A 20485-nucleotide genomic window follows, 5' to 3' on the forward strand; every position below is an offset into this window, starting at 1 on the left:
CACTGCTGGGTGCGAAACCCTGTCCTTCCTCGATGCCTACTCAGGGTATCACCAGATCCGGATGAAAGAGTCCGACCAGCTCGCGACTTCTTTCATCACGCCGTTCGGCATGTACTGCTATGTCACCATGCCGTTCGGCTTGAGAAATGCAGGTGCGACGTACCAGCGGTGCATGAACCATGTGTTCGGCGAACACATCGGTCGCACGGTCGAGGCCTACGTCGATGACATCGTCGTCAAGACTCGGAAGGCTTCCGACCTCCTCTCCGACCTTGAAGTGACATTCCGGTGTCTCAAGGCGAAAGGAGTCAAGCTTAATCCTGAGAAGTGTGTCTTCGGGGTGCCCCGAGGCATGCTCCTAGGTTTCATCGTCTCCGAGCGAGGCATCGAGGCCAACCCGGAGAAGATCGCGGCCATCACCAGCATGGGACCCATCAAGGACTTAAAAGGGGTACAGAGGGTCATGGGATGCCTCGCGGCCCTGAGCCGCTTCATCTCACGCCTCGGCGAAAGAGGTCTGCCTCTGTACCGCCTCTTAAGGAAGGCCGAATGTTTCGCTTGGACCCCTGAGGCCGAGGAAGCCCTCGACAACCTGAAGGCACTCCTTACAAAGGCGCCGGTCTTGGTGCCGCCGGCGGACGGAGAAGTCCTCTTGGTCTACGTTGCCGCGACCACTCAGGTGGTTAGCGCCGCGATTGTGGTCGAGAGGCAGGAGGAAGGGCATACATTGCCCGTTCAGAGGCCGGTCTACTTCATCAGCGAAGTGCTGTCCGAGACCAAGATCCGCTACCCACAAGTTCAAAAGCTGCTGTACGCTGTGATCCTGACAAGGCGGAAGCTACGACACTACTTCGAGTCCCATCCGGTGACTGTGGTGTCATCCTTCCCCCTGGGGGAGATCATCCAGTGCCGAGAGGCCTCGGGCAGAATCGCAAAGTGGGCGGTGGAGATCATGGGCGAAACGATCTCGTTCGCCCCTCGGAAGGCCATCAAGTCCCAAGTGTTGGCGGATTTCATGGCCGAATGGGTCGATACACAACTACCAACGACTCCGATCCAACCGGAGCTCTGGACCATGTTTTTCGACGGGTCGCTGATGAAGACGGGAGCCGGTGCGGGCCTGCTCTTCATCTCGCCCCTCGGAAAGCACTTGCGCTACGTGCTGCGCCTCCACTTCCCGGCGTCCAACAATGTGGCCGAGTACGAAGCTCTGGTCAACGGATTGCGGATCGCCATCGAGCTAGGGGTCAGACGCCTCGACGCCCGCGGTGATTCGCAGCTCGTCATCGACCAAGTCATGAAGAACTCCCACTGCCGCGACCCGAAGATGGAGGCCTACTGCGACGAGGTTCGGCGCCTGGAAGACAAGTTCTTCGGGCTCGAACTCAACCACGTCGCTCGGCGCTACAACGAAACCGCAGACGAGCTGGCGAAGATAGCCTCGGGGCGAACGACAGTCCCCCCGAACGTCTTCTCCCGGGACCTGCATCAACCCTCCGTCAAGCTCGACGACGCGCCCGAGCCCGAGGTACCCTCGGCTCAGCCCGAGGTGACCTCGGCTCAGCCCGAGGTACCCTCGGCTCAGCCCGAGGTAACCTCGGCTCGGCCCGAGGTACCCTCGGCTCAGCCCGAGGTACCCTCGGCCCCCGAGGGCGGGGCATTGAACATCGAGGAAGAGCAGAGCGGGGCCACGCCAGGCCAAGATTGGCAGGCCCCGTACCTGCAATATCTCCGTCGAGGAGAGCTACCCCTCGACCAAGTCGAGGCTCGGCGGGTAGCGCGACGCGCCAAGTCATTCGTCTTGCTGGGCGACAAAGAGGAGCTCTACCATCGCAGCCCCTCGGGCATCCTCCAGCGATGCATCTCCATCGCCGAAGGTCGGGAACTGCTACAAGAAGTACACTCGGGGGCTTGCGGCCACCACGCAGCACCCCGAGCCCTTGTTGGAAATGCTTTCCGGCAAGGCTTCTACTGGCCAACGGCGGTGGCTGACGCCACTAGAATTGTCCGCACCTGCGAAGGGTGCCAATTCTATGCAAAGCGGACACACCTGCCCGCTCAGGCTCTGCAGACAATACCCATCACCTGGCCCTTCGCTGTATGGGGTCTGGACCTCGTCGGCCCCTTGCAGAAGGCGCCCGGGGGCTACACGCACCTGCTGGTCGCCATCGACAAATTCTCCAAGTGGATCGAGGTCCGACCTCTGAACAGCATCAGGTCCGAGCAGGCGGTGGCATTCTTCACCAACATCATCCATCGCTTCGGGTTCCCAAACTCCATCATCACCGACAATGGCACCCAGTTCACCGGCAATAAATTCTTGGATTTTTGCGAAGATCACCATATCCGGGTGGACTGGGCCGCCGTGGCTCATCCCATGTCGAATGGGCAGGTAGAGCGTGCCAACGGCATGATTCTACAAGGGCTCAAGCCTCGGATCTACAACGACCTCAACAAGTTCGGCAGGCGATGGATGAAGGAACTCCCCTCGGTGGTCTGGAGCCTAAGGACGACGCCGAGTCGTGCCACGGGCTTCACGCCGTTTTTCCTGGTCTACGGGGCTGAAGCTGTCTTGCCCACTGACCTGGAATACGGCTCCCCGAGGGCGAGGGCCTACACCGAACAAAGCAACCAAGCTAGCCGAGAGGAATCGCTGGACCAGCTGGAGGAAGCTCGGGACAGGGCCTTGCTACACTCGGCGCGGTACCAACAGTCCCTGCGACGCTACCACGCCCGAGGGGTCCGGTCCCGAGAACTCCAGGTGGGCGACCTGGTGCTTCGGCTGCGACAAGACGCCCGAGGGAGGCACAAGCTCACGCCCCCCTGGGAAGGGCCATTCGTCATCGCCAAAGTTCTGAAGCCCGGAACATACAAGCTGGCCAACAATCAAGGCGAGATCTACGGCAACGCTTCGAACATCAAACAGCTACGTCGCTTCTACCCTTAAGATGTTTTCAAGTTGTCCATATACCTCGCACCTACGCAAAGTTTAGTTGTCAAGGAAGGGTCGGCCTAGCCCCGGCAAGGCCCGACCCTCCCTCGGGGGCTAAAAGGGGGGAGACCCCCTCTGCGTCGAATTTTTCCTCGAAAAAGGATCTCTTTTTAGCAGGGTTTCTTCCGTGCTTCTTGACTACTTCGGAAAGCGGATCCTGGAAACGACGAGGTACACGTAAGCAGCCAAGGCTGACCGAGCCGAGGGACTCCTACGCCTCCGGGATACGGATACCTCACTCGTCCCCTTCTGCGATAAGTAACTTGCGCTCGGATAAAGCGACTCCGTGGACCAAACGAGTCATCACGTTCGGAAGCTCTCCTGCCGAAGCAGTCCTTCAAGCTTTCTCGACTAAGTCGGGGACAGGGCCTCATGGACGGGTGAAAGTATGCGTAAGCGGCAAGGCCGACCGAGCCGAGGGATTCCCACGCCTCCGGGATACGGATACCTCACTCGTCCCTTCCGCGAAAAGCAACTCTCGCTCACACAAACATCCCTGTTACCGACGAAGTCCAGATGCTCGAAACAGGAGGAAAAATAGACGCAGCTTCGCAAGCGCGGCGAGGGCGTGTTCTTCTGGCCTCGGCGGCCGCAGAAAGCGCACGCTACAAGATGATCTGATCCTGCAGGCTCGGGTCTTCACGCCGAAGGGAGCCATAGCACCCTCGGCATCGACGACGTCTTCAGCAAAGCCCGACCCAGCCTCGGGCGGCGCCGAGGTCCAGGGGCTCCTCCAGGAATCCGGCCCGAGCAGGCGGCTCAACCGGTTACCCCTGAGGCCTCGGGCAACCGGCTTCCAAGGGCGCTAGCCCGATCCGAGGCCTCGACTGACCGACTTGGGCGTCGGCTCCGCTGACGGGCAACACGGCTAGACTCCGGCCAACCAGGTTCCCCATTCTCGAGTCAACTCCGCCTCTGTTCATACTGATATCGCTACCCCCAGCCTCGATCCACCAAAGGGCGGCCGAGGGGTCTCTTCAACTAAGCTAGAGGAGCCTCACGTAACAAGGCCGAACGGGCCGAGGGATTCCTACGCCTCCGGGATACGGACACCTCACCCGTCACCTTGACACAGGGGCAACTCATGCTTGGTAAAGCGGTTCAGATAATCAAACAGGCGAGACTTAGTGCTCGGAAATGAGGAAAAAACACGGCTCCGTGCCAAAATTACATACACGTTCAGGCCTCGACAGCCACAATGAACGAATTCACTGGCATTCGAAGTGCCATTACAAACGGAACTCCGGTTCCCCCTCCGCAGGTACAAACAACCCCACTCCGAGGGGGAAGGCCTACGGAGCAACGGAAGACCGACGAACGGCGCGCCGTCACCTGCTCCAGCAATGGCGACGACGGCGACTCCTGCTCCGGGGGGCCGAACAGCGGCAACGCTGACCTCAGGGTGGATGCCGCTGTCAGGAGGCCCCCGCCCGTGCCAAAACTCGTGAGGCAAGGGCGGGCAGAAGGCCGTAGAAGTTGGAGGTCAGCCCGTGGCCGGTCCCGGCCGCCACGCCGGCGGAAGAACCTCTTCCGGCTGCCGTGGCAGACGCCGACGCCGCAAGGGGCCCCGAAGCCACTCGCGGCTGAAGACCAGGCACGCTGCAGCTGCCGGACGCCACGGGCAATGCCCGCTTCTCCCCCCATCACTGAGTGAAGGAGCGGGCCACCGCCCACGCAGGGGCCGACCCCAACTCGGCACTCTCCCCTCCCCAGCCTTGGTGATGAAAATCCTTGAGGCTGAGGAAGGGGCAGAGGCCGCAGCCCGGCTCGCTTTCCCCCACCATCAAGCTGGAGGTCGCCATCTCGGGTGACCGCCGGTGAAGGGGTGCGACCGGGCTGCGTGATGAAAATCCTTGAAGCCGAACGATGGCTGAGAGGTACCAACTCCCATGGAGTTGCGTTCCTCCAACGAGGAGGCGGAAAGGCGGCGGATATCCCCCATCCGGGGGCTTGGAAGACGGGAAGACCCGGCGCTTAAGGGAGGAAGAAGACATGGTTGCCTTACAAAAGGAGCCTCCCTCCTTTTAAAGGCAACTCCCCCTACGTGCGCCCCCAGGCGCCGCGGGCCAAGTCTTCTCCAACACGCTCCAAGGCCCTCCCCTGCGACTCGGGGGCTGGGTCCCGCATGTCATGCAAGCCGGCTCAGGGCAGAAGAAGCCAAACCGCCGCGCATGGTGCGCACGACCGTCCAGCGGTTACAGGCGACCCCCCATTTTCGCCCAGACCAACGGGCAGAAGGGGCGGGCAGCCATGAAGGCGGCATGCAACCGCGCCAGATGGACGCGCTTCTCCGACTTCTGACACGCCAGCTTGGAACCCAGGCCCACGCGTCGAGCAACCGGCACGCCAGTTGCTGCATGCAAGCAACCGCACCGCCACTTGCGCCACCATCGCGCCTCTTCGGTTGCGAAGCCTATGCCACGACTCGAGGCGACCCAACAGCGCCAGACTGGCGCGTCGGTCAAAGCGACCGAAAGTGGGCCGGCAGTAATGGCGGTGGCAGGCGGGCGGGCGCAGCGGTCACGTCGTCAGTCAGGCTCACGTCCCATCCTGAGGCAGCAAGAGAGCCTCCTCTCACGGCGTGAAGACGGTGCACCCGTGACCCGTTCCTCGAACGGACCACCCGCGCGCAACGGCCGCCCCGCCAACCACTCGCCCCGTCGCATTAACTCCGCGGCGGGACACGCGGCGCCTCTGGAAGGAGGAGCGCGCGACGCTTCACCTTCGCCGTAATAACCGCTTCAGAAAAGGTACGCCACGTCGTCCGATTTCGTATCCTTTTCCGTTTTCCTCTTTCTCTATCTCTTGCAACAGGGACCGGGGAAGGGGATACCCCGAAAGGGATCCTTCTCCACGAAGGAACCGGGCTCCAAGCCCCCCATTACTGATCAGGGGTTCGAAGGCTGGCCCCCCGAGGGTTCAACAGCCGCCTCAGATCGCGTGGGCCCGACACCCACTACTGGTCAGGGGTTCGAAGGCCAGCCCCCCGAAGGGCTCCATGGCCGCCTCAGGCTACTCGGGCTCCGCGCCCATTACTAATCAGGGGTTCGAAGGCTGGCCCCCGAAGGGTTCACAGTCGCCTCAGACACCGAGCGAGGGATGACCAGGGGTACGTTCGATACATAACCAAGGCTCGGGCTGCGCTCCCGAGGTACCCTAGGACATTTCCGAGACCAGCGGGAACGATCTTGTAACGGAATCCCATCGGAGGGAGGCATCGAGCCCTCGGACCCCGTCGCCAGGGGACCGGGTCCGGCAAATCACCCGCAGGTACTTTTGGGCGTGCCTCTGGGCCCCTAGCCGACCCCCAACGAACGGGGCACGGACGTCCACTCGGATTACCCGCTTGCAGCTCACCGGAGACACCATGTTCGGTGCCCATCGAGGGTAACATGGCGCGCTCCCCCCTCCTCCTTGCGGAAAGGCGACGTAGGGGCGTATGTAAAAAGCCGAGTCTGTCCCTGATCGTCCTCACGCCCTGTGCAGAGGCTCGGGGGCTGCTCTCGCAAAAACCGGCTCCGGCCAAATCGTTGACAGCGTCAACATACCAGCCCGAGAGCTTGGGCCCCGACCGTGCACCCGGGCTACGGCCAGTTCGCATGAGGGAACGACCAGACCAGCCGAAGCGTAAAGCGAAGCATTAAGACCTCGAAGGAGTGTAACCACTCCTCCGAGGCCTCGGGGGCTACACCCGGCGGGTGCGCTCGCGCGCACCCACCGGAACGAAATGCAACCGAGAAAGGCTGGTCCCCTTGCAAAAAAGTGCGACAAAAGCCTCCAAGCGAGTGCTAACACTCCCTTCGAGGCTCGGGGGCTACTGTCGGGGACCATAATTAGGGGTACCCTCAAGACGCCTAATTCTCAGCTAGTAACCCCCATCAGCATAAAGCTGCAAAGGCCTGATGGGCACGATTAAGTCAGGGATCAGTCCACACGAGTGACTCGATCACGCTTCACCCGAGCCTAGCCTCGGCCGAAGGCAGCCGACCTCGAGAGACTACCGTCTCGCCCGAGGCCCCCTTTTTATGGCGGACACATCACCGGCTTGCCCAAGGCCTTGGCTTCGCTCAGAAGCAACCTTGACTAAATCACCACACCGACTGACCAAACTGCAGGGGCATTTAACGCAAAGGTGGCCTGACACCTCTATCCTGACACGCGCCCCCGGCAGAGCCGAGGTGACCGCCGTCACTCCACCGCTCCACTGGCCAGTCTGACAGAAGGACAGCGCCGCCTGCGCCACTCCGACTGCAGTGCCACTCGACAGAGTGAGTCTGACAGGCAATCAGGCCTTGCCAAGGGCGCCACGACGAACTCCACTCCACCCGGCCCCAGGGCTCGGACTCGGGCAAAGACCCGGAAGACGGCGAACTCCGCTCCGCCCGACCCCAGGGCTCGGACTCGGGCAAAGACCCGGAAGACGGCGAACTCCGCTCCACCCGACCCCAGGGCTCGGACTCGGGCAAAGACCCAGAAGACGGCGAACTCCGCTCCGCCCGACCCCAGGGCTCGGACTCGGGCTAAGACCCGGAAGACGGCGAACTCCGCTCCGCCCGACCCCAGGGCTCGGACTCGGGCAAAGACCCGGAAGACGGCGAACTCCGCTCCGCCCGACCCCAGGGCTCGGACTCGGGCTAAGACCCGGAAGACGGCGAACTCCGCTCCGCCCGACCCCAGGGCTCGGACTCGGGCTAAGACCCGGAAGACGGCGAACTCCGCTCCGCCCGACCCCAGGGCTCGGACTCGGGCTAAGACCCGGAAGACGGCGAACTCCGCTCCGCCCGACCCCAGGGCTCGGACTCGGGCAAAGACCCGGAAGACGGCGAACTCCGCTCCGCCCGACCCCAGGGCTCGGACTCGGGCTAAGACCCGGAAGACGACGAACTCCGCTCCGCCCGACCCCAGGGCTCGGACTCCGCCCTGGCCTCGGCCGAACGACCTCCGCCTCGCCCGACCCCTTGGCTCGGGCTCGGCCACGGCAACTGAAGGCAAGACTCAACCTCGGCTTCGGAGGAAACCCCACGTCGCCCTGCCTAGAGCACAGACCGCCACGTCAACAGGAAGCGTCATCATCATCCTACCCCGAATCGACTCGGGTCACGGAGAACAAGACCGGCGTCTCGTCCGGCCAGCTCCGCCAGAGGGGCAATGATGGCGCTCCACAAGCTCTATGACGACGGCGGCCCCCAGCTCTCTTACGGAAGCAGGACAACGTCAGCAGGGACTCGACCGCTCCAACAGCTGTCCCTCCATCAGGCTCCGCCGCACCTCTGATAGCCACGACATCACGCCAGCAGGGTGCCCAGATCTCTCCGGCTGCCACATTGGCATGTACCTAGGGCGCTAGCTCTCCCTCCGCTAGACACGTAGCACTCTGCTACACCCCCATTGTACACCTGGATCCTCTCCTTACGACTATAAAAGGAAGGACCAGGGCCTTCTCAGAGGAGGTTGGCCGCGCTCTCTTGGGGCCGCTCGCTTCCCTCACCCGCGTGGACGCTTGTAACCCCCCTACTGCAAGCGCACCCGACCTGGGCGCGGGACGAACACGAAGGCCGCGGGACTTCCATGTAACACCCCGTCCAATCCCTGGACCGACGGTACTTACTCCTGGCAGCTCTCTAGGATCATATATTGTCCCCACAGACCAACACGAGTCTTTTTGTGCGCACTTTGTCCTCACTCATGCGCACCCGAGAAAACTTCCCGGTCGGTCACCCATCCCAAATTGTTCCAAGCCAAGCACGCTTAACTTAGAGGTTCTTTCGAGATAGGCTTCCGAAAAAGAAGATGCACCTTGTTGGTATGATTACACTATTAATTCTATTAAGCCTTGGGCCAGGACATCCCATCCCAGGGGCCAGGATATCACAATCCACCCCCCTTAGAAGACCGACGTCCTCGTCGGTCAACCCCAATCCAGGAACCTCCCCTCTTGGCCACGTCTGTATGTCTAGTGTCGTCATATGCCATGCCATGTGACCACTCCAGGCCCACAAGCGCCATGCGCCATATACCCGAACCCCCTAGCCCACACACGCCCGTGAAACCGCGAGGGTCGGCTCTGATACCACTTGTAACACCCCGTCCAATCCCTGGACCGACGGTACTTACTCCTGGCAGCTCTCTAGGATCATATATTGTCCCCACAGACCAACACGAGTCTTTTTGTGCGCACTTTGTCCTCACTCATGCGCACCCGAGAAAACTTCCCGGTCGGTCACCCATCCCAAATTGTTCCAAGCCAAGCACGCTTAACTTAGAGGTTCTTTCGAGATAGGCTTCCGAAAAAGAAGATGCACCTTGTTGGTATGATTACACTATTAATCCTATTAAGCCTTGGGCCAGGACATCCCATCCCAGGGGCCAGGATATCACATTCCACCTCTCTCACGCTCGGCTCCGGCCGCCTCGCCTCTCCCCCCTCCGCGCTCGCCCACGCGCTCGACCCATCTGGGCTGGGGCACGCAGCACACTCACTCGTCGGCTTAGGGACCCCCCTGTCTCGAAACGCCGACACCCACTTTCGCCTAAACCAGCGGGCGAAAGGGTGGACAGCCATGCAGGCGGCATGCAACTGCACCAAGGGGGCGCACCCTTTCGACTTCGACGCGTCCAGCATGGGGCCCATGCCTACACGTCATGTAACCGGCGCGCCGGTTACTACGTACGAGAAACTGCACCGCCACTTGCGCCAGTACCACGCCTTCTCGACTGCGGAACCGGTGCCGCGACTCGAGGCAACCCTGCGCATGGCCCAACAGTGCCAACCGAGCACATCGGTCATGGGTCAGTCCGCCGCGGGAAAAGGCGCGACGGTCGATATGGCCAAAAGTGGGACGGCAGTAATGACGGCGGCAGGCGGGTGGAAGCAGTAGTCAAATTGACTGCAGGCTCACGTCTCCTCCTGGAGCAGCGAGAGAACCCTCTCCCATGGTGTAAAGACGACGCGCCCGTGTTCCGTTCCTCGAGCGGCTCGCGCACGCGCAACGGCTGCCCCGCGAACCACTCGTCCCGTCGCATTAACTTTGCGGCAGGACATGCGGCACCTTTGACAGGCGAAGCAGGCGACGCTTCCCCTCCGCCATGATGACCGCGTCAAAAAAAGGTACGCCACGTCGTTTGATTTCATATCCCTTTTCTTCCCCTTTCTCTCTCTTGCTACAGGGACCGGGAAACGGGATACTCCGAAAGGGATCCTTCTCCGCGAAGGAAACGGGCCCCGAGCCCTCCTACTGATCAGAGGTTCGAAGGCTGGCCCCTCGGAAGGGTTCGACAGCCGCCTCAGAGCACTCAGGCTCCGCGCCCAATAATGGTCAGAGGTTCGAAGGCTCGCCCCTTGGAAGGGTTCAACAGCCGCCTCAGGCCACTCGAGCTCCGCGCCCACTACTGATCAGGGGTTCGTAGGCTGGCCCCCGAAGGGTTCGACAGCCGCTTCAGAGCACGCAGAGCGAGGGATGACTCTGGCTACGTCCGATACATGGCCGAGGCTCGGTCTACGCTCCCGAGGTACCCTAGGACATTTCTGAGAGCCACAGGAGCGATTCTGTAATAGAATCCCATCAGAGGGAGGCATCGAGCCCTCGGACCCTATCAAACGGGACCGGGTCCGGCAAATCACCTGCAGGTACTTTTGGAGCGCGCCTCTGGGCCACTAGCCGACCCTTATCGAATGGGGCACGGGTGTCCACTCGGATCACCCGTTAGCAACTCACTGGAGACACCATGTTCGACGCCCTCCGAGGGCAACATGGCGCTTTCCCCCCTCCTCCTTGCGGAAAGGCGACACAGGGGCGTATGAGAAAAGCAGAGTCAGTTCTTGACCGTCCTCTCACTCTGTGCGGAGGCTCGGGGGCTGCTCTCGCAAACCCGGCTCCGGCCAAACCGTTGACAGCGTCAACATACCAGCCCGAGAACTTGGAACCTGACTATGCACCCGGGCTACGACCAGTTTGCATGAGGGAACAACCAGACCGGCCGAAGCATCATGAAACACGCTAAGACCTCGAAGGAGTCATACCACTCCTCCGAGGCCTCGGGGGCTACACCCGGCGGGTGCGCTCGCGCTCACCCACCGGAATGAAACGCAACCGAGAAAGGCCGGTCCCCTTGCAAAAAAGTGCGACAAAAGCCTCCAAGCGAGTACCAACACTCCCTTCGAGGCTCGGAAGCTACTGTCGGGAACCATAATTAGGGGTACCCCCAAGACTCCTAATCTCAGCTGGTAACCCCCATCAGCACAAAGCTGCAAAGGCCTGATGGGCACGATTCAGATCAAGGCTCCGTCCACTCAAGGGACACGATCTCGCCTCGCCCGAGCCCAGCCTCGGGCAAAGGCAGCTGACCCAGGAGGATTCACGTCTCGCCCGAGGGTCCCCTCAAGCAACGGACGCACCCTCGGATCGCCCGAGGCCCAGGCTTCACGGAGAAGCAACCTTGGCCAGATTGCCACGCCAACCGACCGTATCGCAGGAGCATTTAATGCAAGGATCGACTGACACCTTATCCTGACGCGCGCTCCTCAGTCGATAGGGCCGAAGTGACCGCAGTCACTTCGCCGCTCCACTAACCGACCTGACAGGAAAATAGCGTCGCCTGCCCTGCTCCGACTGCTATGCCACTCGACAGAGTGAGGCTGACAGCAGCTAAGTCCAGCCTCGGGCGCCATAGGAAGCTCCGCCTCGCCTGACCCCAGAGCTCGGGCTCAACTTCGACGCCGGACGATGGACTCCGCCTCGCCCGACCCTAGGGCTCGGACTCGGCCTCGACCTCGGACGATGGACTCTACCTCTCCCGACCCTAGGGCTCGGACTCAACCTCGACCTCGGACGACGGACTCTGCCTCGCCCGACCCCAGGGCTCGGACTCAGCCTCGACCTCGGACGACGGACTCCGCCTCGCCCGACCCCAGGGCTCGGACTCACCCTCGACCTCGGACGACGGACTCCGCCTCCCCCAACCCCAGGGCTCGGACTCAACCACGACCTCGAAAGACGGTCTCCGCCTCGCCCGACCCCCGGGCCCGGGCTCAGCCTCGACCTCGGAGGAGCCTCCGCCTCGCCCGACCTCGGGCTCGGACCGACCACGTCACAGGGGGGCCATCATTACCCTACTCCTAGCTAGCTCAGGCTACGGGGAACAAGACCGACGTCCCATCTGGTTCGCCCTGGTAAACAAGTAATGATGACACCCCGCGCGTTCCATGACGACGGCGGCTCTCAGCCCCTTACGGAAGCAAGGAGATGTCAGCAAGGATCCGACAGCTCCGACAGCTGTACTTCCACAGGGCTCAAGCGCTCCTCCGACGGCCACGACATCACATGAACAAGGCGCCAAAACCTCTCCGACAGTCACGGCTACATGTACTTAGGGCTCTGGGTCCTCTCTGCTAGACACGTTAGCACACTGCTACACCCCCCATTGTACACCTGGGCCCTCTCCTTACGTCTATAAAAGGAAGGTCCAAGGCTCTCGTACGAGAGGGTGGCCGCGTGGGAGAACGGGCCGACGCACAAGGCTCTCGCTCTCTCTCTCCCACGCGAACGCTTGAAATCCCCTACTGCAAGCGCATCCGCCCTGGGCGCACGACAACACGAGGCCGCGGTTTCCCCTTACTGTTTCCCCCCTTGTGTCCCGTCTCGCGCCGACCCATCTGGGCTAGGACACGCAGCGACAATTTACTCGTCGGTCCAGGGACCCCCCGGGGTCGAAACGCCGACAGTTGCCACGCCAGGTAGGGGCCTGCTGCATGTTGACGAACAGCTTCCCGTCAAGCTCCAGATGGGTAGTCTCCAGCAACCACTCCAACCCGGGACGGTGCTCCGTTTCGGGAGTCTTGAGTTCATGTCCCTCGACGGCAGCTACGACATGATACTCCTTCCTCCGCCGCGCGACAACGACAATGGCGGCCGTCAGCCCGCCCGCCGACGGTGGAATCGACGACGTCTTCCCCACGTGGTGGAAGAGCAACATCCAGGTCTGTCCCATCACCTTCCCCGCCGACGGAGGAGGAGGCGGGCAAGCATGGACAAGTAGGAGGCGACACCTTGTCGGCTGTCGAGCGAGTCGACGGCACCGGCGCCCCAATGGGGGACACGTCGGGCGTTGACCTCGCGTCTGAGACGAAGACAAGCGTCGTTTCCCCGCGACACGCCAACCCCAAGCAGACGGACGACGCCAGCACGCTCGCGAAGGACTCGCTGGGCGTTAGCCTCGTACCTGAGACAACGGTGTAGTCCGTCCCTGACGCGACCTCGTCACCATCCGTCGATCAAGAGGTATCGTCCGTTTCCCATACCATGCCTTTTAGATTCAGCTGTGACCCGCCAAGCGACCCCGCTTCGGTGGACGCTTTCATAAAGGCATGTCCAAACCCTCCGGGGTATCATATGCGTTCAACCTGGGACCGACTGACGGTCGTCTCGACCTACGTGCCCTTGGGTTCTGAGGGAGATGACGAGCCCGACTCTGGTTGGGATTTCTCCGGGCTCGATAACCCCAGTGCCATGCGGGGCTTCATGACCGCATGTGACTACTGCCTCTCCGATTGCTCCGATAGTAGCCACGGCCTCGACGACGAGGACTGTGGCCCAAGTCGCGAATGCTTCCACGTCGATCTAGGGGGTCTCGACGAAGGCAACCATCTTGGTATACCGGAGGACGGTGATTCCCCTAGGCCTGCGCGTCACATTGACATCCTTCGGGAGCTAGCTGTGGTCCCAGTCCCTGCGGGGGGTCAGGACGCACAGCTCGAGCAAATCTGCGAGATGCAGGCCAGGCTCGACGAGGAAGCAGGACAACTTGTGCAGCTTCAGCAAAATATCGGGCAGGAGTGGGCAGGCCGAGCACCGTCCGGAGAAGCGCGTCATCTGGCCCAGGACGTCCAGCACTGCATTGCCGACGATGCCAGGGCAAGGCTGCCCCCAGCTTCCAATAGGGTCAGCCAGAACCTGGCTGCAGCAGCGATACTACTCCAAGCGATGCCAGAACCATCCACCACCGAGGGGCGGCGTATCCAGGGAGAACTCAAGAATCTCCTGGAGGATGCCGCGGTCCGACGGGCCGAAAGCTCTGCCTCCCGAAGGCAAGGGTACCCCCCGGAGCATCGCGCCGCGACTTCCCGATTCATGCGGGAAGCCTCGGTCCACACCGGGCGAACGCGGAACACAGCGCCTGCGGCCCTGGGTCGCCTCGGCAACGAGCACCATCGCCGCGACCGTCGAGCCCACCTCGACGAGAAGGTGCGCCGAGGCTACCACCCTAGGCGTGGGGGACGCTACGACAGCGGGGAGGATCAGAGCCCCTCACCCGAACCACCCGGTCCGCAAGCTTTCAGCCGGGCCATACGACGGGCGCCGTTCCCGACCCGGTTCCGAACCCTAACTACCATCACCAAGTACTCGGGGAGTCAAAGCCGGAACTATGGCTCGCGGACTACCGGCTGGCCTGCCAGCTGGGTGGGACGGACGATGACAACCTCATCATCCGCAACCTTCCCCTATTGCTCTCCGACGCCGCCCGAGCCTGGCTGGAGCATCTGCCTCCTGCGCAGATCTCCAACTAGGACGACCTGGTCAAAGCCTTCGCCAGCAACTTCCAAGGCACGTACGTGCGCCCTGGGAACTCCTGGGATCTCCGAAGCTGCCGCCAGCAGCCGGGAGAGTCCCTGCGGGACTACATTCGGTGATTTTCGATGCAGCGCACCGAGCTGCCCAACATCACCGACTCGGATGTCATCGGCGCGTTCCTCGCCGGCACCACTTGTCGCGACCTGGTAAGCAAGCTGGGTCGCAAGACTCCCACCAGGGCGAGCGAGCTGATGGACATCGCCACCAAGTTCGCCTCTGGTCAGGAGGCGGTCGAGGCCATCTTCCGGAAGGACAAGAAGCCTCAGGGGCGCCAGCCGGAAGACGTCCCCGAGGCGTTCGCTCATCGCGGCACCAAGAAGAAGGGCAAGAAGAAGTTGCAAGCGAAACGCGACGCCGTCGACGCAGACCTTGTAGCTGCCGCCGAGTACAGGAACCCTCGGAAGCCTCCCGGAGGCGCCAACCTGTTCGACAAGATGCTCAAGGAGTCATGCCCCTATCATCAGGGTCCCGTCAAGCACACCCTTGAGGAGTGCGTGATGCTTCGGCACTACTTCCACAAGGCTAGGCCACCGGCGGAAGGTGGCAGAGCCTACGACGACGACAAGAATGAGGGCCACAAGGCAGAGGAGTTCCCCGAGGTCCACGACTGCTTCATGATCTACGGTCGGCAAGTGGCGAACGCCTCAGCTCTGCACCGCAAACAAGAGCGCCGGGAGGTCTGCTCGGTGAAGGTGGCGGCGCCAGTCTACCTAGACTGGTCCGACAAGCCCATCACCTTCGACCAGGGTGACCACCCCGACCGCGTGCCGAGCCCGGGAAAGTACCCGCTCGTTGTCGATCCCGTCATCGGCAACATCAGGCTTACCAAGGTCCTCATGGACGGAGGCAGCAGCCTCAACATCATCTACGCCGAGACCCTCGGGCTCCTGCAGATCGATCTGTCCTCGATCCGGGCCGGCGCGGTGCCCTTTCACGGGATCATCCCCGGGAAACGCGTCCAACCCCTCGGACAACTCGATCTGCCCGTCTACTTCGGGACTCCCTCCAACTTTTGAAAGGAAACCCTCACGTTCGAGGTGGTCGAGTTCCGAGCAACCTACCACGTAGTACTGGGGAGACCATGCTATGCCAAGTTCATGGTCGTCCCCAACTACACCTACCTCAAGCTCAAGATGTCGGGCCCCAACGGGGTCATCACCTTCGGCTCCACGTATCGACACGCGTACGAATGCGACGTGGAGTGCGTGGAGTACGCCGAGGCACTCACCGAATGCGAGGCCCTCATCGCCGACCTGGAGAGCCTCTCCAAGGAGGCGCCAGATCCGAAGTGCCACGCCGGCAACTTCGAGCCAGCTGAGACGGTTAAGTCCGTCCCTCTCGACCCTAGCAACGACACCTCCAAGCAAGTCTGGATCGGCTCTGAGCTCGACCCCAAATAGGAAGCAGTGCTCGTTGACTTTCTCTGCGCGAACGCCGAGGTTTTTGCGTGGAGTCCCTCAGACATGCCTGGAATACCGAGGGATGTCACCGAGCACTCGCTGGATATCCCAGCTGGAGCCCGACCCGTGAAGCAGCCTCTGCGCTGATTCGACAAAGAAAAGCGCAGAGCCATAGGCGAGGAGATCCACAAGCTGATGGCTGCAGGGTTCATCAAAGAGGTATTCCATCCCGAATGGCTTGCCAACCCTGTGCTTATGAGAAAGAAAGGAGGGAAATGACGGATGTGTGTAGACTACACTGGTCTAAACAAAGCATGTCTGAAAGTTCCCTACCCTCTGCCTCGCATCGATCAAATCATGGATTCCACTGCTGGGTGCGAAACCCTGTCTTTCCTCGATGCCTACTCAGGGTATCACCAAATCAGGATGAAAGAGTCCGACCAGCTCGCGACTTCTTTCATCACACCCTTTGGCATGTACTGCTACGTTACTATGCCATTCGGTTTGAGGAATGCGGGTGCGACATACCAAAGGTGCATGAACCACGTGTTCGGAGAACACATTGGCCGAACGGTCGAGGCTTACGTCGATGACATTGTAGTCAAGACGAGGAAAGCCTCTGACCTCCTCTCCGACCTTGAAACGACATTCAAGTGTCTCAAGGCGAAAGGCGTAAAACTCAATCCTGAGAAGTGTGTCTTCGGAGTCCCCCGAGGCATGCTCCTGGGGTTCATCGTCTCCGAGCAAGGCATCGAGGCCAACCCGGAGAAAATCGCGACCATCACCAACATGGGGCCCATCAAGGACTTGAAAGGAGTAAAGAGGGTCATGGGATGCCTTGCGGCTCTGAGCCGTTTCATCTCGCGCCTCGGCAAAAGAGGCCTACCTTTGTACCGCCTCTTAAGGAAGACTGAGCGCTTCACTTGGACCCCCGAGGCCGAGGAAGCCCTCGGGAACCTGAAGGCGCTCCTTACAAGCGCGCCCATCCTGGTGCCCCCCGCTACCGGAGAAGCCCTCTTGATCTACGTCGCCGCTACCACTCAGGTGGTCAGCGCCGTGATCGTGGTCGAGAGACGAGAAGAGGGGCACGCATTGCCCGTCCAGAGGTCGGTCTACTTCATCAGTGAAGTACTGTCCGAGACCAAAATCCGCTACCCACAAATTCAGAAGCTACTGTACGCGGTAATTCTGACGCGGTGAAAGTTGCGACACTACTTCGAGTCTCATCCGGTGACTGTGGTGTCATCCTTCCCCCTAGGAGAGATCATCCAGTGCCGAGAGGCCTCGCGTAGGATTGCAAAGTGGGCGGTGGAGATCATGGGCGAGACAATCTCGTTCGTCCCTCGGAAGGCCATCAAGTCCCAAGTCTTGGCGGACTTTGTGGCTGAATGGGTCGATACCCAGCTTCCAGCAGCTCCGATCCAACCGGAACTCTGGACCATGTTTTTCAACGGGTCGTTGATGAAAACAGGAGCGGGCGCGGGCCTGCTCTTCATCTTGCCCCTCGGGAAGCACCTCCACTACATGCTGTGCCTCCATTTCCCGGCGTCCAACAACGTGGCCGAGTACGAGGCTCTGGTTAACGGGTTGCGCATCGCCATCGAGCTAGGGATCCGACGCCTCGACGCTCGTGGCGACTCGCAGCTTGTCATCGACCAAGTCTTAAAGAACTCCCATTGCCTCGACCCGAAGATGGAAGCCTACTGTGATGAGGTTCGGCTCCTGGAGGACAAGTTCTACGGGCTCGAGCTCAACCACATCGCCCGACGATACAATGAGACTGCAGACGAGCTGGCTAAGATAGCCTCGGGGCGGACAACGGTTCCTCCAGACGTCTTCTCCTGAGACCTATATCAACCCTCTGTCAAGACCGACGACACGCCCGAGCCCGAGAAGGTCTCGGCTCAGTCCGAGGCACCCTCGGCCCTCGAGGGTGAGGCACTGCGCGTCGAGGATGAGCAGAATGGGGTCCTGCCTAATCAAAACTGGCAGACCCCATACCTGCAATATCTCCACCGAGGAGAGCTACCCCTCGACAGAGCGAAGCTCGGCGACTGGCTTGGCGCGCCAAGTCGTTCGTCTTACTAGGTGACGGGAAGGAGCTCTACCACCGCAGCCCCTCAGGCATCCTCCAGCGATGCATGTCCATCGTCGAAGGTCAGGAGTTATTACAAGAAATACACTCGGGGCTTGCGGTCATCACGCAGCGCCTCGAGCCCTCGTTGGAAACGCCTTCCGACAGGTTTTCTACTGGCCAACCGCGGTGGCCGATGCCACTAGGATTGTACGCACCTGCCAAGGGTGTCAATTCTACGCAAAGCAGACCCACCTACCCGCTCAGGCTCTACAAACAATACCCATCACCTGGCCGTTCGCTGTGTGGGGTCTGGACCTCGTCGGTCCCTTGCAGAAGGCATCCAGGGGATATACGCACCTGCTGGTCGCCATCGACAAATTCTCCAAGTGGATCAAGGTCAGACCCCTAAACAGCATCAGGTCCGAACAGGCGGTGGCGTTCTTCACCAACATTATCCATCGCTTTGGGGTCCTGAACTCCATCATCACCGACAATGGCACCCAGTTCACCGGCAGAAAGTTCCTGGACTTCTGCGAGGATCACCACATCCGGGTGGACTGGGCCGCCGTAGCTCACCCCATGACGAATGGGCAGGTAGAGCGTGCCAACAGCATGATTCTGCAAGGACTCAAGCCACGGATCTACAACGACCTCAACAAGTTCGGCAGGCGATGGATGAAGGAACTTCGCTCGGTGGTCTGGAGTCTGAGAACGACGCCAAGCCGAGCCACGGGCTTCACGCCGTTTTTTCTAGTCTATGGGGCCGAGGCTATCTTGCCCACAGACTTAGAATACGGATCCCCGAGGACGAAGGCGTACGACGACCGAAGCAACCGGACCAACCGAGAAGACTCACTGGACCAGTTGGAAGAGGCTCGGGACGTAGCCTTACTACACTCGGCGCGGTATCAGCAGTCCCTGCGACGCTACCACGCCCGAGGGGTTCGGTCCCGAGACCTCCAGGTGGGCGACTTGGTGCTTTGGCTACGACAAGACGCCTGAGGGCGCCACAAGCTCACGCCTCCCTGGGAAGGGCCATTCATCATCGCCAAGATTTTGAAGCCCGGAACATACAAGCTGGCCAACAGTCAAGGCGAGGTCTACAACAACGCTTGGAACATCCGACAGCTACGTCGCTTCTACCCTTAAGATGTTTTCAAGTCGTTCATACACCTCGTTTACATACGCAAACAAAGTCTAACCATCAAGGAAGGGTCAGCCTTGCCTCGGCAAAGCTCGACCCTCCCTCGGGGGCTAGAAGGGGGGCACCCCCTCTGCGTCAAAATTTTCCTCGGAAAAAATCTTTCTGCCAGAACGTCTTTTGTGCTTTTCGACTACTTCGAAAGTGGGATCCTGAAAACGACGGAGTACACGTAAGCAGGCAAGGCCGACCGAGGCAAGGGACTCCTACGCCTATGGGATACGGATACCTCACTCATCACCTTCTGCGATAAGTAACTCACGCTCGGATAAGCGATTCCGCTGACCGAACAAGTCTTAATGCTCGAAAACTTTTCTGCCGAAACGATTTTTCGTGCCTTCTCGACTATATCGATAACAGAATCCAACGGACGAGTAAGAGTACACGTAAGCGGCAAGGCCGATCGAGCCGAGGGACTCCTACGCCTCCGGGATACGGATACCTCACTCATCACCTTCCGTGAAAAGTAACTCTTGCTCGAATAAACAATTATGTTACTGACGAACAAGTCCTGATACTCGAAACAAGGGGAAAAAGAAACGCAGCTTTACAGCACGACGACGGTATGTTTGGGCCTTGGCGGCCGCAAAAAACATACGCACACTACAGATAAACTGTTCCTGTAGGATCAGACATCAGTGGGGGAGCAGCAGCACCCTCGGCGGAGTCCGTCCCAGCCTCGGACGGCGACACGGTCGGAGGATCTCCACCTCGAAGGAACCTGTCAGCACCGCACCTGGGCCATCGTTGCCGAGGTCTCCTCCAGGAAACCGGCCCGAGCAGACGGCTCAACTGGCCGCTCCGTAGCCTCAGCCAGCTGTCCCCCGAGGACATCAGCCCGGCTCATGGCCTCGGCAACCCGACTCCGGCGCTGGTCCCGCCAGTGGATGGCATGGCCAGGCTCCGGCCGACGAAGCTTCTTCCCCCGAGGACATCAGCTCGGCTCATGGCCTCGGCAACCTGACTCCGGCGCTGGTCCCGCCAGTGGATGGCCTGGCCAGGCTCCGGCCGACGAAGCTTCTTTTCGAGCCAACTCCGCCTCTGTCCACGCTGACTCCGCTGCCTCCGGCTCCGGCTCATCGCAGAGCGGCCGAGGGTTTCTTTAACTAAGCAAGAGAAGCCTCGGGCAGCAAGGCCGACCGAGCCGAGGGACTCCTACGCCTCCGGGATACGGATACCTCACTCGTC

This window comes from Zea mays, chromosome 7 (assembly GCF_902167145.1).
Source record: "Zea mays cultivar B73 chromosome 7, Zm-B73-REFERENCE-NAM-5.0, whole genome shotgun sequence".
NCBI lineage: Eukaryota > Viridiplantae > Streptophyta > Magnoliopsida > Poales > Poaceae > Zea > Zea mays.